We start from the raw sequence: 7261 nt of genomic DNA on the forward strand, positions 1-7261 counted from the left end.
ATCTGCACTACCTTGCACCTGTAATTACTTTAAGCTTGTTAATTTTAATAAAGCTTATATGTTTATCACAATTAATTTTGCATACTCCTACATGCATATGGCCGGTTTAACCGCCTGTTTATTTATGCTTGCATAATTTAATTATTGTGCAATATATCTTGTTTCTTCTTATTTCTTCCATCCCCTTCCTTCTCTTCTTCTTCAGTCAGCTTCGATTTTTCCTTATTTTCCGCTGTCTTGTATATATATATATATAATGTTTCCATGAAAGCTTAAGATCGATTAGCATCCTTCTAAAGAAAACATGCAATGTTTTCCTCCCTCTCCAGCTCGTGTTGCGTTACTCTTAACTGCCAAAGAAACGCACTACTTTTCCCACAGAAAAGAAGAAGAAGAAGCAGCGGCAGCAGGTGGCAAGGACTACCAAGGTGGCCAGCTTCCTCCATGATCGTCTCAAAGCTCCAAGTGAAACCACGCAGATCGGCGCATTACCATCCTAGCATTTGGGAGATCAATATCATTCACTCCTTAAGCTCACCTTATACTGTGAGTCACTCACTCACTGATAAGCGTAGTGATAAGATTGCAATTAGTGAGGATCCTCTCTTCCCAGCTTGCCTCTCATCTATAATTTGCAGCTTATATAAATTATAAGACATTTGAAATATTAAACACCCTCGGTTAATCCACTTTTTACAACCATCATAAAAAAATTATTTTCCTTTATTTTTTCTTCCAATCAAGTTTTACAAGCATCAATAAAAAGATAATTTTCATTTAGAGAAAAATGTAAAAAGTTGAAAAAATAAATTGAAATTTTTGTTGTCTATGGTTATCAAAAGAGTAGTTGTTCACGATTAAGCCAAGACTTATTTTAAGCAAAACTATTTAGCCAATTAGTTTTCAAGAAAACAATTACTTTTTTAGTACTGTTACATCTAAAAACGAATTATACAAAACTAATCTCACAAATTGATATTGTTTCATTTTATCCGTTAGATCTATTTTACAATAAAAGTAACTTTATAATCTGACGAACCACATAAAATCACATCAGTTTGTAAAATTTTTTTTTATATAATTTTTTTGTGGTTAGAATATTTCTCCAACCTTTTTTATGTTTGGTTGTCTAGGAAATGAATATGAGAGATAATAGAAATCAAGTTGAGGAATAACAGAATGTTAGGGGGGGTCCACAAATGCATCTAAATACCTATTAGGTCATTTTTCACAAATACATCTAAGAGTCATGCTAGGCTATCCCCCAGCGCCCAACTTTGATCTTTGGGCATGCCACTTAGCACAATTTTTTTTTTTTTTTTTTACTTCTTTTTTTTTTTTCATATTTTTAACATATTTAAATATTTTTAAGAAATAAAAAGAAATATATAAATACACTGAAAGTTATTTCCTTAATTATTAAATAAAAATAAAATAAAATACATGAGTGTTAAAATGAGGGAGCAAACTCAATCGGCATACTAACATTTTTCATACATCTAAATAGCAAAAAGATAGGAAATCAATTTCCATTTTTACATGATAGCTCTTTAAAAATCAAAACTTTTCATAAATACATCTAAACTTATTTTAACTTCTAAATATATTTAAACTCATCTTAGATGGGTCTTATAAAATTTACTCTACCATCTCAATTTATTACTATTTATAAAGAATCTAACTCAACATCCAAACAATGCCAAAAGAAAAGGAACATTACGTTGGAAACCAAAGAGGCTATTCTCCGATGGTTAATAAAAGAATAAAATTTTAAAATTTGTGACAATTCAAATGTTTGATGAAATTTCCGGGGGTCTCAATCCCATGTATTAGGTTTCTTGTATTGCAGTATGAGCTCTACTCAACCCAACTGGAGTGCTTGAAACGAGATGCTAAAGGCTTGCTTTCATCCAATGAAGATCCCTCTGTCCTATTAAAGCTTATCGAGACAATGTAGCGGTTAGGAGTGGCTTACCACTTTGGAAAGGAGATTGAAGTAGCTCTCGGTCTTTGTTACCCAGACTTCCCTGGCAATCCTTTTCAGACTGCTTTGTACTTTCGGATTGCAAGAGAACATGGTTTTCCAATTAGCTCAGCTGATCGCATGGACCCAATGTATATATTTTTCAATTTGTTTATAAGGGCTATGTATAAATGACTGTCGTAACTTCTGGCCGGTGCTTTGTGAAGCAGACGTGTTTGAAAGATTTCGAAGCAGAGATGGAAAATTAATTCTGGACTGCTTAAGCGTGGACATGGAGGGGCTGTTGGTTTTGTATGAAGCCACTCACCTTGGAATGGATAGAGAAAATATTTTGGAAGAGTTCAAGGATTTTAGTACCAAAAGCCTGATATCGTTAAAAGCCTGATATCGTTAATGGAAAAACTGGATAGTAATTCTGCTATACAAGTGAAAGAGTCACTGGAAATCCCCTTACATTGGAGGATGTTTAGAGTTGAAGCTCGTTACGTCATTAATGTGTATCAGAAGGATACTACAAAGAGCTTGACTTTGCTTGAGCTGGCTATGTTGGATTACAACTTAGTGCAATCTGTATATCAGCAAGAAGTTAAGGAGTTAGCAAGGTAACGTTTACTTTGATCCGTGATCTTAATTTAATGGAAGACAAGCCAATAATCTTAACATGTTTGAAATTTGTTTCCTTGATTAGGTGGTGGAGAGAGTTGGGTTTCAAAGATAAGCTTACCCTTTTCAAGGGACAGGTTGATGGAGAAATTTTTGTGGGCAATGGGGATTGTTTCTGAGCCACAGTTCTCATAGTGCAGGATAGGCCTCACCAAATTTGTATGCATATTAACAGCTATTGATGACATGTACGATGTATATGGATCTCTGGATGAGCTTGAATGCTTTACTGATGCTGTGAATCGGTATAATAACAGCACGATTAACTCTGATACTAGTTTAGTCTTGCTTTGTCCAAACCACATATTCTCTCCTTTTTGATTCACCGTCTTTTTCTTACTTTTCCATTATTTTGAGCAGATGGGAAATGAAGGCAATGGAGAATCTTCCCGAGTACATGAAGACTTGCTATGCTGCCATGCATAACTTTGCAAATGAAATACTCTTTGATGTCATCAAAAGTCATGGTTTGGATCTTTCACCCCACATTCGAAAAGCGGTGAGCTATTAAACAAAATATAGTTTGTTCTTTGATTAGTGTCGTGGATATCAATCATTTCATGGGAAATGGATATATAGGATCCTATTTTGGGTTGAATAAGTATCCTCTTCATTTCAATTGAAATATATAGAGATTATGAAATATTTTAAATCATCTTGACAAGTAAAATAGAGATTATCATAAATGCAATTGAAAGACGCAGTATTTCCCATAGAAGATGCTTGATTGACATGATGCATTATTGTTTCTCTGCAGTGGGCAAATCTTTGCGGATCATATTTAGTTGAAGCTGGGTGGTTTTCCCGTGGATACACTCCAACTTTGGACGAGTACCTAGAAAATGCATGGATTTCTGTTGGTGGTCCTGCAGCCATTCTCCATGCCTATGTTCTGCTTGGGTGCAGTACCATAACAAAAGAGTCACTTGATTGTCTCAAGTATGGCTGTGGGCTAATATATTGGGCATCTCTTATAACTCGATTAAGTGATGATTTTGGGACTTCAGAGGTAAGTCGATTTAGAAGCGGTTAAAATTTGACTTCTTGGTCTCATTTTATATGCTTATGCTGAAATCCCTTAAGATGTACGGGTGGGCAGTGGGGTTGCCCCGCCCCCATATCTAGGGCCTCTAGCAAGGGCCGGTGGCAAGGAGGGCCCACCCCCGCCCCACCTCTGCTTACATTTTATATATATGTAAACATAAATATATATTTATATATATAAACATAAATATATATTTATATTTTACAAATTGTATATATATAAATATATATTACAATTTTTTATATTTGTTCACAAAATATGCATTGACAAATTTAAAAATTATATAGTTTAAAAACTAATGCACTATAATTTACATAAAATATGCACTAGCAAATTTAAAAATTACATAGTTTTTAAATTATAATCATATTTGCAAAATTTAAATTTATAATTGAACTTAGAAATAATTTTTAAATCAAGTAAAATGTAGTGTTTTTTTTAAGTAGACGGAGGCGGGGCGGGTTGAGCCCTGCACCTTGCCCCCGCATCCCGGGGTGGGGGTGAAAACCCCACCCCCCACCCCATGCGGGGCGGGGTGAGGGGAAGGGGTGGCCTCACCCTCTAGGAGGCGGGTAGCACTCCTATTAAAGATGTACTACATTTAAAAAAAAAAAAAAAAAAGAGCCGAAGGCCACATGTCCAATGTGACCCCATCCGAAATTTTATTAATAGCCCTCACTTATGGTGGATGAATATCGTGGTAACAAGACAGACACTAGGGATTTACAGATAAGGCACTAAAACCATCCCTTGTATCAAACCAAACTAAAACAACCAAACCAAACCAAAAAAAATAAAAAATACTAAACAGGCCTATAAGATAAAACACAAAAAGCTAAACAGGCCTATAAGGAAAAAAACACCAAACCGAACCACACAACTAGTTAAATTCGAATGGTCGGGAGACCCACTTTATCAATCCTAACAATGCCCTTTAACATCATCGGCAGCTGGTCGTAGTTATCATAAATAGAATTAGAGCCCAACTCACCTTGTTTAGCAAGAAAATCTATAGCTTGATTCGCCTCACGGTATTGATGGATCACTCTGAACGTAACCCCTTGAAGTTCGGACATTAGCACCTCCCAATAATCCCATAAATACCACAACGTACATTTCCTAGTCCGAATCCAATCCACAATAATTTTAGAGTCACTTTTGATGATTATCTAAAGCACGACAATCTTTTACATAACCAAACCCACTCTACAATAGCCTTTAACTAAACCCCATTATTAGTACCAATGCTGAAATAACTAGAGAAGGCTCCCTTCATATTACCCTCCGCATCCCTAAGAATGCCCCCTCCACCCAAGCTACCTGGGTTTTTACGGCAACTGCCGTCACAATTCAACTTCATCCACTCCGTTGTGGGCTTGGTCTGAGCTCTCGTGTCAATAGCTGGGACCTACAATTGAAATTCTTCTAAGATATGTGAGTCATGCATAGATAATGGACGAGTATTGTCAATTTCACCCACAAGAATTCTCAGCCACACCTTTATTGACCTCCAAACTTGATTAGTGTTCTCTTTCACACTCTCCATACGCACCTTACATCTTTTTTTTTCCACAAGCTCCACGTAAGTAGGCATGACATGATACCTGTAAGAACACCAGTAATCGATACTTTCTTGCACAAGTGAACCAAGCAATAATTCTTACCTTCGAGGACTGTTGCCTCATGCAAGGTATTCCTAGAAGACTATTAGCACGAACCCAAACCTCTTTTACAAATTGGCCCGTGGCATAAACTACAACAATCACATGCCGAAGCAAGTAAAACACCTTTGTTCTGCACCCTATCATCCACAGGTAGCCCATTAAACCAAGCCTTCCAAATGCACATAGATATCCTCTTCGGTAATATGCGGTGCCAAAACCAATCATTCCAAGGCAACAACTCTCCTTTCTTCCAAGTCACCTCCCATGTGGAGAAATTCCCATCTAAAGATGGCTTCCAAACACACACATCTGGCCCTTCACGACCAATAAACCTGGTCTGAATAATTTCATCAGTAACGGTATTGCCTACTAGCTCCAATAGTTCTACATCCCAAGTCTGATCAACCCAACAATCTTGAATACAAAGTTTTTTATTCTAAATTTCCGCCACTGGCACAGATAGAGGCCCCGAAGCCAACCAACGATCATACCAAAGGAGGAATTTTCACCCCTCATCAGAACTTAGACATTATCTATCACCTCCGGCACAATAGATAAAACTGACCTCCAGAACCTAGAATTAGAGGGCTGCCGAACATATTGCATAATGTGACCGTCTTTTAAATATTTAGCTTTGAAAAAATCAGCCCACATACTCTTGGACGTCAGAAGACAGAATGCAAATTTCATGTGAAGAGAACGTTGAACTTTCTTAACATCTCGCACTCCCAAATACCCTTCCTGGGTTGGTTTACAAACTTTCGACCAGCCGTGCCAATGCACTTTTTCTTTACCGTCTTTTAAGATGTACTAACTTTCTGTTTCTTTCTCTTGATCAAAGGCTAAAAGTAAGAGAGGTGATGTGGCAAAATCCATCCAGTGCTACATGGTACAGGAAAGTGTATCCAAAGAAGAAGCTCAAAATCACATAACGAGCTTAATCAGCTATTCATGGAAAAAAATGAATGAGAGTGCCAAAAAATCCCTTCCAAAATCCATTGTAAAGATGTCATTGAACATGGCGCGCACTGCTCATTTCATCTTCCGATATGAAGATGGTATTCGAACGTCGAACGGTTTTATGAAAGATCATTTAACCTCTTTGATTGTCAAACCTATCCATTTTGAATGATATATGCATGTATGCATCTATGTATATATATAGTCTAGCTTGGTCATTGAATAAAATGCAGAAGGTTGAACTCCATGAAGGAACTATTCATATTGAGTTCTTCTTACAATTGAATAGAGTTTATAATTTGGAAGATTTTGTTATAAAGATTGCTTAACATTTCCCATAATTAAGCCATGATTTGGGCTAAATGATCATTATAATTTATAATCATCGTTACCATATGATACGATGACACCTCAATTATCAATAATAATAATAATAATATTAGTATAAATATAACAAGACAAACAAAAGATTTAAAGGCTCGTTTGGATAGTAAGATGAGATGAGATGAGATGAATTTAGACGATCAGTTGAATAAAATATGTTAGAATATTATTTTTTAATATTATTATTATTTTGAGATTTGAAAAAGTTAAACTGTTTTATATTTTGTGTGAGAATTTGAAAAACTTATAATGATGAGATGAGATGACATCGTTTCTCTATCCAAACAAGTTCTTAGACCACATAACAGTTTTTCCATGGGATTTTTTTTTTTTTTAATTTTAATACCTCTTTATTTTTGTAACCAATAAATTAGCAAATGTTAGTGAATTTTAGAGAAATATTTGAAGACCTTATAAGTTATGACCATTCATACAAAGAGTTATCTATATCAAGGGCTCTAATTTGTATCTCTCTTCACTCAAGTAAAATCTGAAATGTTTCTCATTATAAACACGAGCTTATAATCCGCGCAATGCTTATTTACGTGGATTATTTTAGAT

The 7261-nt window shown here is 35.7% G+C and overlaps 1 pseudogene; it reads left to right on the forward strand.

Annotated features, from left to right (window-relative positions):
* Positions 1-444: 444 nt before the first annotated feature.
* LOC121253375 lies at positions 445-6582 on the forward strand (annotated as a pseudogene).
* The last annotated feature ends 679 nt before the right edge of the window (positions 6583-7261 follow it).

Source organism: Juglans microcarpa x Juglans regia, chromosome 2S (assembly GCF_004785595.1).
Source record: "Juglans microcarpa x Juglans regia isolate MS1-56 chromosome 2S, Jm3101_v1.0, whole genome shotgun sequence".
Taxonomy (NCBI): domain Eukaryota; kingdom Viridiplantae; phylum Streptophyta; class Magnoliopsida; order Fagales; family Juglandaceae; genus Juglans; species Juglans microcarpa x Juglans regia.